The 18,646-nt window shown below is 43.6% G+C and overlaps 1 long non-coding RNA gene across 15 annotated transcripts in view; it reads right to left on the bottom strand.

Moving 5' to 3' along the window:
- Positions 1-18,646, bottom strand: part of LOC111259620 (uncharacterized) — a 38,809-nt gene that overhangs the window by 6,667 nt on the left and 13,496 nt on the right. For 6 of the 15 annotated variants that reach the window (XR_015310666.1, XR_015310665.1, XR_015310677.1 and 3 more), the window contains 2 exons: positions 15,142-15,324; positions 14,266-14,371 (listed from right to left, as the gene is read on the bottom strand). The exons of 3 other annotated variants lie outside the window; for them this stretch is intronic. This is a non-coding gene — a long non-coding RNA (uncharacterized LOC111259620). The remainder of the gene's footprint in view (positions 1-14,265; positions 14,372-15,141; positions 15,325-18,646) is intronic. 6 more of the 15 variants (XR_002679734.2, XR_015310673.1, XR_002679735.2 and 3 more) reach the window with 2 other exon arrangements.

Below are 18,646 nucleotides of genomic sequence, written 5' to 3'. Positions count from 1 at the left end.
TATCAAAAAAAAAAGATTAAAAAAAAAAGAGCACATCGACGTTTGTAGTGTTTCTCATCCACATTGAAAGGTGAGTTCACACAAGCTCCCGTAAGAAATTGCCTTTTTCAACTGAACTTTACCGTAAAACATATGGTAGCTGTATGCCTTTGTAAATGAACGTTTCGCTTACACTAGCTGCCGCAATACAGCTGCCCCACAGAATACATACGACACCTTCGAATGATATGGCTGTCTCTATTCGGCAACTATTTTATCTTACTTCATAATATATATGTGCTTACAACGTTTTTTTTTTTTTTCGTTTCATAAAGTAATCTTCTCGAACAATATACGACTCAATGTTGTTTGGTTACTCTTGACAAAGCGTTATTCGCGAAGTGATGTCGAAGCTATGCGTGAGGTGTGCAAACCAGTTGTAGCTTTCCCGGCTTAGCTCCGTTACTCTACGTGTGTGTCGATGAGTGTATGGTACGTGGTGCGCTTACCGCTTTAACGGCAATGCATCTTTCTTTCGATGGCTGTTGCTCGCTATTGTCGACTCTCCTACTAACTAGCTAATTAGTGAGACGAAGTAAGCAGCAGGCCTTGGAGCAGGCTCCCCGGGCCCAAGTTGGCCGAAAAGATGAGACGGTAGAGAATGGTGGTATTACAGGGAAAGAAAAATCAAGGTAAGAGCCAGGCCATTGGACTACTGTCGTACAAGAAAGAGACCAGCAAAGGAGGAGAAACAGGAAGCGACTTAGCAGAACAGTAAAGGATAGTACCGCCGACGAGAAGGCCGCGGTGGAGCAGGACGAGTCCGTTGGCTACCTGATTGCTACTGGCGGTCGTCCCAGGCGTACTAGTAACACGGTGAAAAGTCTTAGGAAATACGACGAAGAGCAATCGAGGGATTGAGCTTGGCCTTTAACTAGGTAGGAAAGGTGAAAAAAATAGTTCAACAAAACGAGAGAAGGGCTGGAGGGAGATGTGCTGCCATCTTCTTGGCTTGCGCATCTGCAGGGAGGACGACGACGAGGAGAAGAGGCCATCACTGGAGACGGAAGACGAAAGGAGCAAGTAAAAGCAATACAAACAGTAGGAACTTAACAATGAGTGGACACTGTTCTATATACCTCGCTTTGCTGAAAGCGACCCAGAGTTAGAAACGTGCACTGGCTACTACTTCGTCCCCCAAGATGGATGAGCATAAATCAGAACAGGATGGAAACGAAATCTGGAAAGTCAACGCGTCAACTGGCCGAGCATGGTATAAAAAAGCGAAGTTTGGCAGCAAGTACTTGGCCTCAAGGATTACCTGTTCTTTGCATAGCGGGCGGCAGAGAGAAACGAGGCAGACGAGTGATAGGGCAGTGGAGGAGAGAGAAAGAAAATGGACGAAGGAAGACTAAAAAACCTGTAGAAGAGGAAGCAGGCGAAACGATCTAGGTGAGTTAGGACTGACACTTGAATTCTTCCGAGCAACGGGGAGCGTAGTTATGCAGAATAGAGCGACCGCAATCTGATTGAAAGAAATCGTCTCAGCTTGGAGCTATTATGTATAGATGGGGTTTTTTGCGATCGATTATCTTCATGATTACAGTAAAACATAAACTAACAAAATTAAATAAATTTGAACGTCAGCTACAACATATAACTTTTGGCTGTTCGGACATCACAGAAACTTCGCAGGTATCGTTAGACTGCAGTGGATCAAGGTCCTAGGCTGGTGCAGTTCACCTTACATACTAAAAATCCTAGCACGCACAGGGGGGCTCTTTTATCTTTTGGCAAAAGGATAAGCCAAGCAAATTCAAGTTAAATCAAGTCGCATGTTTAGTCACTATCGGCAAAGCTGTTTTCATTTCTTCTTCTTACACGTCTGGCTATTGTGCACGGGCTTAATTATTTTTTAGTGGTATACTTACCCACGGAGAAGTGACATTGATCCTTTCGTTATTTAGCATGCTTCTCGTCTTCTAGAGAAGAGCAGATAGTGCAAATTAACTGATTTGCTCCCTTACCGTCGTTTTCAACTTATTATGATTATTGAGTATGGAAGTTCTGTCGGTGTATGCAGAGCTTCACTGTAGCTATAGGCTATATTCCCCTTCTAGGACTACTGCCGGCAGAAGGCTGTCAGTGGAAACCTCCGTCGTCAACGATTATCGCTAGTCTCGGCTGTGTTTGGCAGGTCGGAAGCACGTATGGTGACGTAACGTTGTATTCACCGTCTTTTCCTTCACTAGCGCCGGCAAAGAAATAGGACGAGAAGCGGAGCCAAATCAGGTCGAGCTGACTACTGCTGTGTCTTATGTTCTTATTCGGTATGATAATATTAACTTGAGTGGCACGAGAGAGCGGCCAGGACGGGTCGATGCTACTGGAAATATTAACACGGCTGATCTAGCTAGCCCTCCACCCAGTGTTCGTTGATCAATCAGGTATACTCAGCCTCGCGCTGAGAGATAGGCAACGAGAGACAGAGAGAGCTCTAGCGAGACTCTCAACAAGCGCTGAAGATAGCAACGACGGTGTTATGGGGGTAAGATAAACACTGAAAGAAACTGCGATAGAGGATGTCGTTGGGATACAACTTAGAATATTCAAGGACAACATAAAGTACGCACAGCGCTCCGTGAAGTTGGCAAACGGCGTACACTCCTAAGTGTAGCCTAGACCTTACAGCAGTCTATCGCTGAAAAAATATGCTAGTAGACAGAGAACGAGAAGGACAGTTTACGCGGAGAAAACAGGGACAGACGTCAGCGACATCTTTGAATCTTCTCTTTGTATAGATGCGGGTGTCTCAAGGCAGCCTTGCAACGTCTACTATTTTGCATATATGACTGTAGGAACAGAATTATCATTGTGAAAAATACGGCCATCGATATAGACGGCACTACACATCCTTCAACTACATACGTTGCAAGGTACGGATGACGAGTTACTAGTGTCTACGTTCTTTGACATATATATAGGATGAAAAGGTAAATGAGCTCAGTATTCGAGAGAGCGTCGTCGGTGTCCAAGAAGATGAAAGGCCACATGCGACTCGATCCACTCTACTGTTTCGGAGGACCCGTATAATATTTTTCTGCTGAGGTTGCCACAAAAGAGAAGTCCTTGTGATTGCTTGTTAAGTAATAACGTGCTTGCTGATTAATCTACGGCAGACATATAAGAAATGCATATTAGGAAACAAGGGTAGACCTTATGGTTATGTTGAGAGCCAGACACCTGAGGTAGTCAGAGCCCAACGGCAATCCTCGACCCGAAGCTTTGGTTTCAAATGCATTGTATTTTTATTTAAAATCCCCACAAAAATAATATATACATCTCCACGATTAGGTGTTAGTATTTTTGATGGAGGATTAGGTATGTAGAGAACTGAAAGTGAACAAACAATCAATGCTTTGTCGTGTGCCGAAAGAGTATGTAGCGTGAACCGCCAGGATCTCTATATTCACTAATATATTGTAGTATAAAAAAAACTCCGGTAAATATCGAGATTGTTTTTTTTATCGCGATCACTATTCCCAGCTACATAGAGAATGAGCAAGCTCCTACTTTGAACGAAAATGGTCGATGCGCGTTCGCAGACTTTGTAAAAGTGCTGAGTGATGACAATTTGCCTGATGAGCCTAAAAAGCTATTTTCAAACTCCCTCAAACTGGATACTTTAAAATTGAATGAATAGGCTCATGCATTTGCTTTCCTCCAAAGCGAAAGTACGGTAAGATACAGTGGTCTAGTAAACCAACTTGCAGCCAGTATAACATAAAGGCTATTAGTCCGTTTTAAGCCTATCTTGGTAAATTCACTGCGTCACCAAGAGGTTCTTCGCCCACCAAAGTAAGTTGTAAAAGCAGCAACTGATCTATAACAAGTAATAATTAAGTTTTTTTTTTTGTGATGACTAGAAATCAAACATAGGAGTTTTAAAAGAAGAAAACATTTCATTGCATTATACTTAAACTTAACTAAAGCGCCATTAACTTATTCAACTCGTTAACCGTTGAGTGGGTTAAGTGTAGTAACTTGCCGGGGTGTTTGCAGCAATTACTTGGCACTTCCCACCATGTCGGCGTGCAACACTTGCTTGCTTCTAGCTTCTACTTCTACCGTTTGTCTGCAGCTGCTACCGCAGCTTTTATAAGCAGGTAAACGCTTCCACTCGGCCAGACGAACTCGCATACTGCTTGATCTGCGCCAACGAGCCACGTAACTCTGTAAGATCTTTCACACTTCCATTGTTTAATCAGTTTTTGTGGGAATAAGCGATGCCAGTGACCAGACAGCCGTTAAAAATGACTTCGTTGGGATAAGTTAGACTCATATCCACCGAAACAAGGTCTTTGACTATTTGGCTGTTTGTGGCTAGTACAGTACGAATCCACTGATCAGGTTCGACCAACGACTCGTCAGACTTGCCCCTGGAGTGTTTGGGTAAATGTGTCAAGAAGCTGGGTAAAGGTGGCTAGGTCTATAGTGGTCAGCTAGCTATATAGCTACCAAGACGTCCACAACCACACTATTACTCGTAGTAAAGCCAAAAATAGTAATACCTGTAATTGGAGCGAACTTTCGTCGAAGTCGACTGACTTCTTGCCGCTGCTATAGCCTAACGTGGCTGACCAGCCAGGATATACCTTTAGCTGAACAATACCACCGTCAGAGGAAACAGATATAGGCAGAGCAAGAAATAGAAAGCAAGTTACAAGGGGAGATTCTTCCTTCTATGCGAAAATAGTTTCAGATGTACGTGGATACTGCAGCAGGTGGCTGAGGTAAAGGAAAAATGACATTCGTACTTCGCCTATGTTGAGCTGCGAAATCTGCCGAAATGAGCGGGAATAGGCACGGGTAGTAGCGGGACACAGGAAGCCAAGACTATCCAACTACCAGGAAGCTAGCCACCCCACCTACTGCAGTACACTGATGACGCAAACCAGTGTCCTCTCCTCTACCCTGGCTCAACCTGCATCCCGCCTTAGTGTCGCTAGAGGTTTCGTTCTAAAATACACCTTCTCAATGTCGCTTTATTTTCGGCCCTTTTGATGGTTGTTAAGACGACAAGACCCTGATAGGCAGTGAAGACGGCAACAATGGCAGCTGCTGCTCCTACAACCTTTGTCGCTGACTCGTCGCTTTTTATAGCAGCCATAACACGGTGGCATGGCTTCCTCAGTTGTTGTCGGTTCGTTAGACCGCAGATGGATTTCTTTGCGCAGCAAAGGAGGGTTTGTGTTTGCCGAGCTTTGAGTGTAACAGACGTACGTCCTACGATATGGAGTTGTTGCCGTTGTTATTCCTACTTCTTCTTAGCGATGCGGAAAGGGTTAAATGCTGCGTCGTGAAACACGATAACGCTTTTTGAACGCGACTTCCTACAAGGCAGTGGTTTATATGACTTATAAGAACAGAGGTAAAGAAGTAAACGCTCAGGATGACGAACGTAAGAACTGGACATTTATCAGCGTACCAGAAAACCTTGTGGTCTCCTAATACATATTCAATACAAACTGATATCATTATTCGTCATGGACTTTCTTTGAATTAAAATAGGACAATAAAGACGAAAAGGTACAGGAACGCAGACATGAACATACGTAAATCAGTGCAAACAGCTGCGGCATGAAATGGGCTAATCATTTTCCTTAAGCACGAAAAGTTATCGTCCGTTACTAACGTCTATTGTTTCTCATATGGAGCTCGACACAGCGTTACTCGCCGCGCCTTCCATAGCTCGCCGCTGTCCTAGAAGAACGGTTGACTATGTTACAGTGCTACAATGGGTCCCATTTCGTTATCACTTGCTGTAGGAAAAAAATTGTTGTTAACGGATCAATCTCATAAGTGACGCCCAGTAAACAGTCTTTTATATTAATACTCACATAAAACACATGCTTCTAAGTACGAATACATAGCCTTCTATTTTTTTGCCCTATAATAGAGGGCACAGTTACGCCGTTCAGCCTATGGACTATAAAATGACCAGCCAGTAAGTCCTAGCTCCGTTAACAACTTGAAAAGATTATAGTGGTTGAGGCCGATCACTTAAAACATAGGTAAGTTAAACATCAAACAGTCCTCACGAAAGGTTTCGCTTATTCTGGTCTAGTTTAAAATCGCATCCTACTTAAGGTGAGGAGCAGATCTCAAAAAATCATTGAGCCATCCCCGAATAATAGTTATGAATGAACCCCGAGCCACGAATAATAGTTATGAATTACTATTGGAGTGCAGCCAACAACGGAGCTTAGAGATAATATTTACGCTGTGGTCCTATTTTGTTTGCATGAGCTGTGTACGTTACGTGATAGATATCCAAGAGGCAGTCCAAAGCCAATGGGAAGTGAAATCGCAAGCCCAATTAAAACAATGTGGGCAATATTGGCTTGGTATCCTGGCATAATAACGACAAGTGGCAAGAAACAATATTACTCACGATCAAAATTTCTTGTCGAAAGTTTCCTCTAAGACTACAAATGAATATTAGCTTAGACCTTAACCAACAATATACAGAAGAAGCTATTTCTTCTTCTCTTGGCAAAGCTTAATGTTATGATATTATTAGTACTACTACATTACAGAAACTGTCAGTTATCTGCCGGCGCGTCTGGAAGCACCTCCATATTGGGTTGAGCAAAAAGTTCCCGTCGGAGCCGACAGATGGCGCTAGTGCCGGATCGGCTGATTGTATCTAGCTAAAACTTCTCAAGATAATTGTTTTGCTTTTCGGCCGTGTGTCTTGTTGCTTTCATTAAGCCGTTATCGTTAGCAGTGGTCATTCGTTGCATTGAGTCATGAAACTCGTAAAGCTGGATATACGACATTGTCTTTGTTCACTACTTTCGTGTTTGACAAAGTGCTGCCGGGACAAGGAGAATTGTTTGCAAAGCTGAAGGCCAACGTACAGTAAGCATTAGCATTTTCCAACTTTAGCTTAATCGCTTCAGAGTCGAACATTTTCATTTGAACGGCAAATCACGCTCCGTTCACAAGAAGCGAACGACGCCGAATGGTCCTTCTTGCGCAAAATGCGGCGCGGTTAACTCGAGCTACAAGTGACCCATATGGCCGTTGTCAATCGTTTGTTTGTGGTAGCAGAGACTGAAGAGGAACGATAATACACCGTCATGAAAATGGCAAAACATCTGACGACATGCCTTTCATTGGTTGCACAATAAAAAAGAAAGTAATTTACTTACAGGATTGTTACTGATCCTTTGCGACACCCTTAACGTAGACCCGAATGATTAGACACTTCCAGTTCGACGCCGTGAAGAAATATTTGTGCCTAAAAGCTGCACCATTGAATATGGTAACAGGAAAAGGCAGTGTCATACTATGAACTATTCAAATCCCAGGATAAAGCAAAGCGATTCGTCCGTCGAAGGCACGGAATCGACAGAAAGAGACACTGGACTAACAAAGGATTGCTGCTTGGCAACGGTACAACGCATACAGTGCTGATGACCCAACAAGCCATTGGGAAACCCTGCACCACATGGTGTGCAATCCCGGACATCGCTGCACCTGATTCGGACAATGCAGTAGCGCCAAGAAAGTAAACATTTCAGAGCACAGATCGAATTCCGCAAATGAGGCGACAAATGGATGGACCGCAAGAAAGATGAGCGAACGTTGTAGCAAGGGAATAACACTTATTAAAATTAAGATATGTTCACCTGTTTGAAAATTACGATGAATAAAGTAGCTAAAAACAATGACACCTTTTTACTCAGTCTAATAAATCGATTTTTTACCTCCTAGGCGAAATTTCCTCCTTAGGGGGCCTGAATGCGAGGTTTCAGCGATTGATTGAATACCTTTTTTGAGAATGGATAGCTTCCTTATTCGACAAAGCCCAGTTGGGTTCTCAGGCGATTTGCTCCACAACTGTGAGAGCTTCTAGAGCGCCTATGTCTGGAAGTTACTCGTTTCTCAAGCTCTGTAATAACTGAGTAAAAAGATCACTTTTCCACAGTTTTGTTAATTTGGGGTAAATGCAGACACCGATGGAATTCTGTGAAGATGGCTAGGCATTTGTACATGCACTCGATAACTGGCTATATGTAGTATGGTAGATAACCGATGAATCAAGATGAGAGAATGGGTGTGGGGTAGTAGCCAATTACTTCAACAAGTTAACAATGCCAAATCGACAGGTTCATTGATACGAGGTTATAGGTTGATTAATCAGGAAGAACTAGTGAAACTGGATCTTGGCGACACGATAAAGGGGCTACAACAAAGTCCGAGCAGAACTACACCCGGACAACTGTGAAGACTAAGATTTATATTAGACTGCGTGTAACACGAATCTAAATCGATTATATAATTATTTATTATTATTAGAAAACATGCGCATAGAGTAAAGGGAACGAGACAGCAGAATCGTTTTAGATGTTTAGTAGGAAAATGAAGCCATAGGCTGCAACCAATCACGTGAATAGGGTAAGAGGATAACTATGGCAGAATAATAGGATCACTGAGTAAAGGCAATTGACTGAATCAGGAAAACTGGATTACTGCCACTGCCAACGAGTGGTTAGATTGCTCGTAACGCCAATCAAATTCAATTCTAGATAATCGGATTTTTGCAGCTAGGCAACAAGTTGTCAGAACATTCCAATGACAAAAATTCATACCTGCAAAGGTATAACTGTAACTTTTAATAGAGTTATACAATAATGAATCAACGATAGAACGAAAGTCTACTAAGTTAGTTCAATTGGATACTCATTTTCTTGTTTTCTTTTCCTGTTGCCCAAAAGCAAACCGGTCCGATTGATGCTGCGATAATATAGATCCATGACGGTCTTGAAAGCGCAGTCTCATCTGAAATCCTCTATCACCTGATTTTGACAACGAAAACTTAGTATCTCAGCTTTGCTTGGGCAAATAGGTGTAGCAGAAGGCAGAGCGCGTTTATATATAAATGGAGGCCTTTCAGATCTCTGTTACGAATTGTCAATTACCCTCGTGTAAATGAAAATTATCAAACTGTGTTCTTCCTCGATATTCCTGCAACCAAAATGCTTTATTCTTTGCAAAAAAGCCTTTTCGGGTCGGTAGGCACGGGGCTGCAACTGTTTCGAACGCCATGGTCTAGTCAACATATGAGCGCATGCTACAGATTTGTATACATGGCTAACCGTTCTACAGGTTAAGCCTGAGCACAACGTGCTGCAATCCGACTAAACTCTACATATAGATTGTTACCGTACTTCATGTCCATACGTCCTTCTCTTAGGAGATATATAGCTGAGGCCGAGCCGTTGCCAGAGTCAGCCGACGTGCACTTTAGTTCGGGTTTCTGTGGTATGCGAAGCAACTCCTAAACTAGGAATGGCACGAAACAAAGGACGCGTGTAGAATGTGAAGCTTCTAGTGATGCCTAATATGGAGTTGGGAGGCTTAAGGTGGTTGATGTCGGGCGAATGTAATAGGCAGAGGCTCGTCTGAACGAGGTCATCATTAGACTTGATGCACGGATAAATGCTCTTGGGTACGTACTCGTCAACGGATTCCTGTGTCGAGTCAAAGCACTGTTGAGGATTGCGTGAACCCAGCCTGAGGCTGCAATCATGCTTTGCCATTCCAGGAAGATGGGTAAACCATGCAGGAATCCGAAAAAGCTGTACAGCGTATAGTAAAGCGTTTTCACATTGGCCGCGGTGCATACGCTAAGGTCAGGAAAGTGGCGACTCGGTGTGAAAGTTGGCAAAGTTCAAGGCTTAGGAAACCAAATGCGCATACTCGAATGTCTGCTCCGAACCTGCACTGAGAAAAGCGATTGGTTGCAGAGGATGCTGAGATGTGTACCCGCTACGCAGAGGAGAGAGATTTGGTTCGAGCAAACAGAAGAGGCGCTCAATGTTTCATGGACGGTACGCAAATGCTGTAGATGGTCGAACGATTTGCAGCAAACTTTGCTACTTCTCAAGCCTGTCTCATCGCGAGTCACGATGTTTGGCATTTTGAAAAAAAATAGCTTAGAGGGCAAACTGCCCTGGACTATATGCGTGAACGCATACGTGAGTTGCGCGACTGACTGTTAAGGCGTGTGTCAGTAATATATTAAGTTCTAGGTATTTCTGTCGCTATTGTTATGCAAGGACGAGCTGTAAGGCAAATAAATCGAATTCGTGTCGGCACGAGGACGTCGTCGCTTCGACATATGCCTCACATATTTGCCAAAAGATTTGAAAGAAGTTTTCGGCTTCATTTCATTATGCGATCAAGTCAACTGTGGCTAGAACACGACACGCGCTACGGTAGAAGTGCCGGCAGTACGGGCGTACTTTCCGGAAGAGCGACGGTGACAAATTGTCTCTATTATCCTCTTCCGCCATCTACCTTACAGCTCTTCCATCCCCGAAGTTTCCTTCCCCGACGACCGTGTCTTTGCAACCAAAACTTCTCGGTGATGCGTGCTCGCTGCCATTGGCTGTGCAGTTTACTGTCTCGATAGTGTCCACGACAGCCCCATGGTCTAAGGCCCAACGTAATCGTATCGCTCTCATGTTGCTGTTCGTGGTACCAGTCGTGGTTGCAATAACAGAAATGGTTCCTAAAATTGGAGTTTGGTCTTAGTTTCATATTCCTCTCCCGGAAGGCTGATGGACCGTTAGCGCATCTAGAGCCGACAGCTAATGCAACTCTCAGATCTGCCGGTGCGTCTTTACTGTGTTGCTAGGCGCCGTCTGTCCCTATAAACTGACAGGGGGACGCATTTCTCTTTTCCTTCTTCCTAACACTTGGTCGGTCTTCCCCCGTTTTTTTTTGCTACTATTGAGCTTTATTCTATTGCTAAATAGCCTTAAGTCCAGTAGCTGCAGCAGAACTCTAGGGTAAAGGAAACATGTTTGCAATTGATAGCAGTGCAAGTAGAAAAAAGTTCCTCCATGACGAAAGGATCATAGTGAATAAATGATCACCACACACAATGGCATCCGCACCACCTCGCTAATATGCGTATGTGTAAGCCCTAGAAGTGTTTGAACAACAATAAATAAATAGCGTCGAGATGAAAACGAAGGAATGATGCATATAATTAGATGTGGACAACCTCCGTTAGGGCAGATAGTAGACGACACGCGTTGGCATTCGTACGCATTCATGCTAAACATTAATACATTTACGTAATTAGCAGAATCTGAAGTGAGTAAAAATTAGTTACTGTCACTGAATGGTGAACAGTATATATTTTCGATACGTTTAACAGTAAAATGGTATTTGTCGGCTGTCATAGTAGAAAAGAAAGGCAACTCAGTCATGGTGGACGACGTCCGCCAATTTTCGTTGCAGATATATCGCCCGATAAATATAGCTAGAGCTATTCGATATGCATATAGGTACGCGTATTGTAACTTTGTCAACAAGATAAAAAGGAAACACAAAAGGAGTAAGAAATGAATGAAGGACGCCAAGATATGATTAGTTCTCGCGTTCTTATGATATGGTTCTTGACGTAATTTGGTCTTTAAGCAAAGTCTGCAAAGGTACTAAGAAAAATGTTGAGTCGTTAAGAAGCCGAAGTGTGAAAAGGACGCGATTGCGCCCGAAGGCGGTAGCTACGCTTTGTTGCTTTTTACTGTCCATGAGTCGAAGTCCCTCGGGATATCCCATGTGAACGATGTGAACTCTGGTCTCCTCTATAAGTAATAACCAATAACTGCAACAAAAAGCACTCGTTGAGTCCGTTTGAGAGGAAGACGTTTCTTTACGACAGCATCTCTCATCCTCTTCTGCTTGAGCCCCTTCACTAACTCTACTACGTGCTCTCCTAGCTGACTTTTGCTACGCGATACTCTCTTGGGCCACCGGTTGCCGATGCTGCCATTGCTGCTGGCGCCGCCGCTGTGACGGCCCGAAATACCGACTCGAAGATGCGACGTTTGCATTCGAAAGTCATCTCCTCTTTCCTTTGGGTTGACGTCCCTGCTCTGCTCTTGTTGCTGAGATCCCGTCCGCCACTCAGCCGGCCCGCCCAAAAGCGTCTCGTGGCATGGTCGTTCACACGAGCTCACTCTGCTTTTTTCTCGGTGTCACACTTTCTCTCTCGTGTTCTACGTCTTCCCGTCTTTCTTTCTTATTGTGTCACTCTTTTGCGCTTCGGCTTTCAATGGTCTTACCCTGCCGAATGCGGACTTCCACTCTATTTCCAAGGATCGGAACGCATTCCAAGCTTGAATAGGCGGGTCTGAAACTAGCGTCCACAAAGTATCCCGTTTTCCCCATACCTGAGTTTTTTTTGTACCTACTCTAATTGAATACTTTTTGGAGGCAGAAGTGAAGCAAGAGGGTAGATCGAAAATAGCCGAAGGTAGGTAGGTACTGCATCCTACGTATCCTTCAAGAAGAAAGATAAATAGGATCGAGTAAGGACATTCCACGATACCTGACTCTGCTTGATCATTTTCTTCGCTTGAAAGGACGCCGCAAGAACCCTGATCAATTCTCAATTGGTGCCATTAGTTGATTAGATGTTTAGTAGCGTGGGATGTGAATTAAAATCTATCGAAATAAAAATTAAAAAAAAAGTATCCTAAAATATGCATAAACAAGACATTAAGTCGCTTTTGTTTTTCAGAGCGACTGTAAGTTTTTGTTTTGTACTTTTCGTCCAGAACATCCTACAGGTTTCAGCTATAGGATTTTTAGGACACTGATACAGAAGCCATGAGACACGCGTTTGGCCTGGTAGCTACGCAGCCCTTTTACGTCCCTCCGGCATCGTTGACTTAGGACAGTATTTTTCCTCGCATAAGAGATATTTCCAAGCAAGCCTTTGGAAATACGATATCTCAGGTCATAACCATCATTTTCGCTGTGTGGATAAATAGATTTTTGCGAGAGAAATCTCTAAAAAATATTTTCGCAGATGTTCAGATTTGAACACGCAGCGTATGACAAACTGCGTTATAAAATCAAACTCCCGCGTTTCGCCGCGACGCGTATGTCCACACACTGTTGCTTTCTGCTGAAATCCTCTCGATTAATTTTTATTAGATTGCTAATTATGGTCAAAACTACTTGGATTAAATTTTTGTTTGACTGATTAAATAGAGTGCATTATGTTTTGATCATCAAAATATAGTGAACCAGTTTTACCAGCGGCCTTGGAGTGGATACTCTCGAATTGCCAACTTAGCGCGTTTTCCACGCCTATCGACCAGAAATAAATCCAGTACCTTATCTGTGAACCTCTGTTGTTTGACGTGTGACGTAATAACGTACGTATTTGACTCCCCTTTTGCACCGAGTGGATCGAATATCGTCTGACTTTATCAGTACGAAAAAAGAAATCATAGGCAGATTAATTTTGTTATAGCGGTGTTAAAGTTGCAGTCGTCCTTGTCACGGCTCTGGCCGCCTCTTTCTTTGTTATGACGCTGCAGTGGTCCATACTGACTTCAACAAAGTAGTTAATATTACGGAATGGCACTGTTATAGTTAAAACGGCACAATAAAAGCCAGAACCGCTTGCTGGTGACCGTAGCCGTGGTGTGAGTGCTGATGCGCGCTACTCAAACTAAACGCGGTAAAATTCGAAATCGCGTAAAATGAAAGGAGGTTAAGCCCTATATGGGTAGCTAACCGACCGAAAAAAACTGAAAGTCCTGTCTTCCCACCGCTTCTTAGATTTCTCGTATGAAGGCGTACGCGAATTTGCTCATTAGGTCTTTAGCTATCGCTGTAAGCTTGCGAATGCCACTAGTCAGATGGGTAGCGGTCGCTGGGTCAAACGCCCCCTCGGTTGGATCCAACCGAAAGATCTGACAGAATTAGCTTCGTCGTTTTATACGCTCTCGGCCCGGCTACTCAATCCCGAGTGCGTTCCGGTGAATCCTCGCCGCTACCAGCGGCTACACATCGCCAATCATCGGCCTTCTCGCTCGCGTGCATATTACTCTGTACAGTCTATATGATATCACATGTACTAAGCAGGCGAAAGACAGTCCTAGCAACGTAACAGACCGACTATATGGCGACAGGATAACGCTTAGAGGGACTAGGCGAACTTCGAGTAGCAAAACTGCAGACGTCAAATAAGCAGTATCAATAATTCACATGCCTGCGCCATCACGACCTGTCGGGCAACGGGAAGAGGGGGTACAGAGATTTGGAGGTTCAGTAGTCGCTGATGCGTCAGTGTTGCTGGCCGGCTACTGAAAACCGCCACGAATCATCTATCGAGAAAGCAAAAATTGAGGTAAAGCCCATATATAGATACAGGTGCATGCATACTGCTACACTATTTAGACTTACGTGACCCATTGCGATCGGTAGCAAAACTGGTTTCTTTTCAGTTTTTTGTCCATGTTTCTATCGTCGTAGCATTTATCGACGGCAACGACAGACGTTGACGAATCAGCTGCAATTCATGTATTTAAATTATTTGCACACCTCTTAGTATTCTTCCTTGCTCCCATTTTTACCATGTCTCATGATTAATGTACTGTAGGCGTTCCTGTGATAGGCCGTGTGTGGCATGTAAGCGTTGTTGTCGATGCATTGTAACGAGCCAACTTCTATCAAGTTGGCTTAGATAAACCAATGAGAAAAGAGGTCCCCTAGCCAGACGTAGACGGTTAGGATATGATCTTAAAGGTAACAAAACAACTTACCGATACTATCCTTCAATTTCATTTTATAGATCTTTTGCTTACGATATGATACGTACCGTCATGCAAAGAAAACGACCGCTAACTTTCCAAATAAATGCTTTCATATCTTGGTTATCACCAACTTTCTACGATGCGATACTCATACTTCGAGTTACTTCTTATCTAATTTTGTCACTTAAAATGATTCTAGTTGCATTTTAGAGTTTGTGCCTTTTTTTTTCTCGGTGTGTGTATAAAGGGGTGACACTTCAGTAGCTAATGCTTCCGAGGCTAATTTACATGCACCATCTAACGGGACAGCTGTTATCTTGCACCGTTCTATAGACACATATAGACTACGCATGCAAGAGGGGTTCCCATGGCCGAGAACCCTTGCATAGCAGGAGCGGGTTGAAGGGGGTAGGACAACTGACTACCACTACTGTAGCCGCAGGTAAAGGAAAGGCAGGACCATACTTCGCAAAATTGGCAGTGTTACTGCGCATCTTACTATTCTTCTACTGAGGTTCCTACTTACTTACCGCTCGCTTCCAATCGCAAGGGGGTACTTCGTTTTGTCCTTTCTCACCACTTACTTTATCCACCATGCACATCGAAGTAAAAGTCGTGTCGTAGTATACACATCAACGAATCCTTCTAGTAGGCTATGTAAATCCATAGGGCAGAAAACGTTTGGAGCTTAGGCTTGGTGCGACAGCGACTGTAAGGAAGGAGTATAGATAGGACATAATGGGGACAGCGAATGTCGAGCGGGGGTATGCACAATAATAAACACACCATCGGGACTAGCTATGAATAGCTGTGAGTATTCTATGTGCCTATCATTAAGACGCTGTTCCCGCTGGTCGGTTCGGAAAAGCCAAAAAGAGGGCGGTGCGGCGCCCACCTGTAGCGTTGTTGTTGTTGTTGTCGCTGCTCGCTCTACTGGGGCAGCTTTAGCTGCTTGTGATGTTATGAGATAGATTTCCAAAGAAAGGTGATGGAAGAAAGCCTAACACGACACGAACATACGATTCCCTAGACGGTCTAGCTAACCAAGTGCTGCAAGCCAGAGTTGCAGGCAGGTGGCATAGATTGGGTTGGCTTTAGGAAAAGGGATATCGTACATATACGGTAAAAGAGGTAACGAAATGACTTGTTTGTTTGTAAAGATCTATTCGAAGCTACAACACAATCTTAGCTCCTGATTATTTGCGGGTTCTGGGCGATGATCTACTGTTGGTTGATTCTAGCTTCATTTCTATTGCATTTCTAAGTATGGTCGATGATGTTAGGCTTGAACCTATATATCAGTACGCTTATGCATCAAAGGAAACATCCTTAAGATGTATACAATGGCGCAGAGCAAATCTATTACGGTACGTTCTCGAACCAAAAACAAACATTACTTTAGTTGTATCCTCCCTTCTTTTGCGAGAGCCAATCTTGTAACACTAATGCACCCACACTAAGGCAAGGACCTTTATAGTTATTTTTAGGTACATTCACAGGACTAATCTATGAGCTATGGGACCTAAACATTTCGTAAAGTAAAAGGAAGACGAACTATTGAGGCTGTTAAAGCTATTAAGATCATTTGTTGTCCTTTTTAAAAAAATGGTCACTCGACTCTCTTTCTTTTTTTTCTAACCTCGTAAACATACTGCCGAACACAAGATCGCTACATGGGCTACTCTGTTCGGCGCAATTGCACCGGTGGCCGCATGCGGAAAGCTTCGGGCCATACTGTTTATGTGAACGTTACTCATGTAGTCTTCTTCCTATCCTCTGGCGCCGTAGTCTGGCAAGGCTCTATCAATGCGAATCCACAAATAGAGCGTTAAGGCCCCTCAGTCTCACTATAAGCAGTCTACAGTTCGCCCATGACCCATGCTCAGTTATACACTCCGAGGCTCGTCGATCAACCGACTGGAACTCGTCGCAGAGGAGAGAATCCCGATAATCAATACCCTACCTGCTCCGCAGCTACCCCAGTCCCCAAAAGCCCTTACGCACCGTACACATTTATAAGTTGTCTCAAATGATGGGCGTTGCAGAAGAGGCATATATCGCGTCGGAATATGATTTCTAGTTTAGAGCGCCAGCCACAAAAATCCCGCGCTTTAGACACGGTTTTTGGAACCGAAACTAGCACACGATGCCGTAAAGTGACTGTCACAAGCAGAAACACTTATGCGGACTCGTCTGTACCAGCGTATCCTAGCTTGCCGACTGGTGCGTCATCAAAAGAAACAGTAGATCTTGAGATTTGTTATATATTAGTTTAACACCACACAAAGTTTTCTTGCATTGTGGATCGTTCACCTGTTCCAAAAATAACCTCATATGGCAACCTATTTTAAACACAAACTATTTCAACTCTGGCTACTTTATAGCTCGGCCTCTAATTATGTAGACTCGATTAGCAACTTTGTTTTGTTCGGCAAATACAAGCTTTGTGATGTTAGTAATTCCTTTTGACCATCAAAAAATTATAGTGTGGGTAAACTACGATACTTCTTTATGACCTTCGAATACAACACTACCGCGTGAAAAGGTCAAGAAGAAGACTTATGCAGTATTTCGGTTCTCGTTGAAATATGTTCGCGGCAATGTGAACCATAGAGACTGAAATTATATATTCGCAACTAAATGTTTCGACAACCTAAAATTGATTTAATGTTTCAATACAGCTAGGTCAGGCTAAAGCTGGCTGTGGACTAGCTGAAAAGATAAAAATATGGAAGGTACACTCTTCGATCGTCACTGACAGAGAAAATTATCATCGTATGATCCCGTTTGGTCTATGTGGTAAGCCTTCGATAACAAGCAGATTCGTAGCAACTAATCTCGTTCAGGAGCCTTTCATTTCGCTCAGGTGACGCTGGTCATCAATTAATGGACATACAAGCCACGTTAGGGTGGTTCTCATTGTGCAGTTACCTACGGATATGGCTACTGACCAGACGTGGCCTCAGCAGGCCAGCAGTTACTGCATCAGCCAGCCAGCCATCTACTGCATACACACTTAGCTATAATAAGACAACAAAAAATGCTTGAATACGCTGAAACCGCCATCATTCAAGTATACGCTGATCCATGATACTGCGCACACTACAATTTAAGCACCTTATAATAGGACGTACTGGTTCTTGCAGTACTACCACTACAACCGGTGCATTACATCTTAACAGGACCGCAGATGAGCTTTACTTCAATTATTTTATTAATAATATCCAACGGCGAAGAGGGCTATTTAAACTGGGGCGTCTTTATCGCAAGTTTTTTTTATGGGAGACTCTTTTGTAACCTGTTGGGTGTACCTGCAGGACACTGAATCCAAGCACAACGTCTTCCAGAACAACTATATTTTCGTATTTTCACTCTGCTGCCAATAGGTGCGCTCAAAGCACACTAGCTGCGAATTTGGCACGATAAGTTGTACGGTTGATCTATTGTTTATTGACGACTACGCCAATACTCAAGCTGAACCCGAGCTTAGTGAGTATATTTCGCTCATTCAACTATGAACTTCCATAGATGCAGGCAAGAGTATGGATAAGATGATAGTGGTAGCAGATTTCTGACCTTATGTGGCCTCTGACGAGGCACAACGTGCCTAGGCGCTGCTTAATTATGAGTAGTAATGTTATCATTTTTCCTACGTTTCTTTGAAATATTTCAGGCCACAATCGTTTTTACTTGTTTCCTTCTTTTCGCGACTACCGCTTTCCCTCTTGTAGCATCGTCCCCGTGAGGGAAGACTGGGAGACAGTGGTATTATTAGCCCTGTATTCCCCTTCTATGAGTTTGTGTTCGCTACGAATTGTTCCTTCAGAGCACCTGGCAGAGAATTAGTAACGTAGTAATAGGATATAACGTAGCTGCATGTTGTAGGCAGTCCATACTGGCGGCATTGGGTGTCCACAAGCTTCGTTTGGCTTACTGCTTTTGCTGCTGTCAGTGAAGCTGCGGTTGTTGTCTTCGCAATACTCTTCTATTGCTGCTTGAGCCACTTGCGCGGTGGCTACTGTTCCGTTGCA

The sequence above is a fragment of the Varroa jacobsoni genome, unplaced genomic scaffold, assembly GCF_002532875.2.
Source record: "Varroa jacobsoni isolate VJ856 unplaced genomic scaffold, vjacob_1.0 scaffold_352, whole genome shotgun sequence".
NCBI classification, from domain to species: Eukaryota; Metazoa; Arthropoda; class Arachnida; order Mesostigmata; family Varroidae; genus Varroa; species Varroa jacobsoni.
The sequence above is the reverse complement of the archived record's forward strand: the minus strand, read 5'-3'. Positions and strand labels throughout refer to the sequence as shown.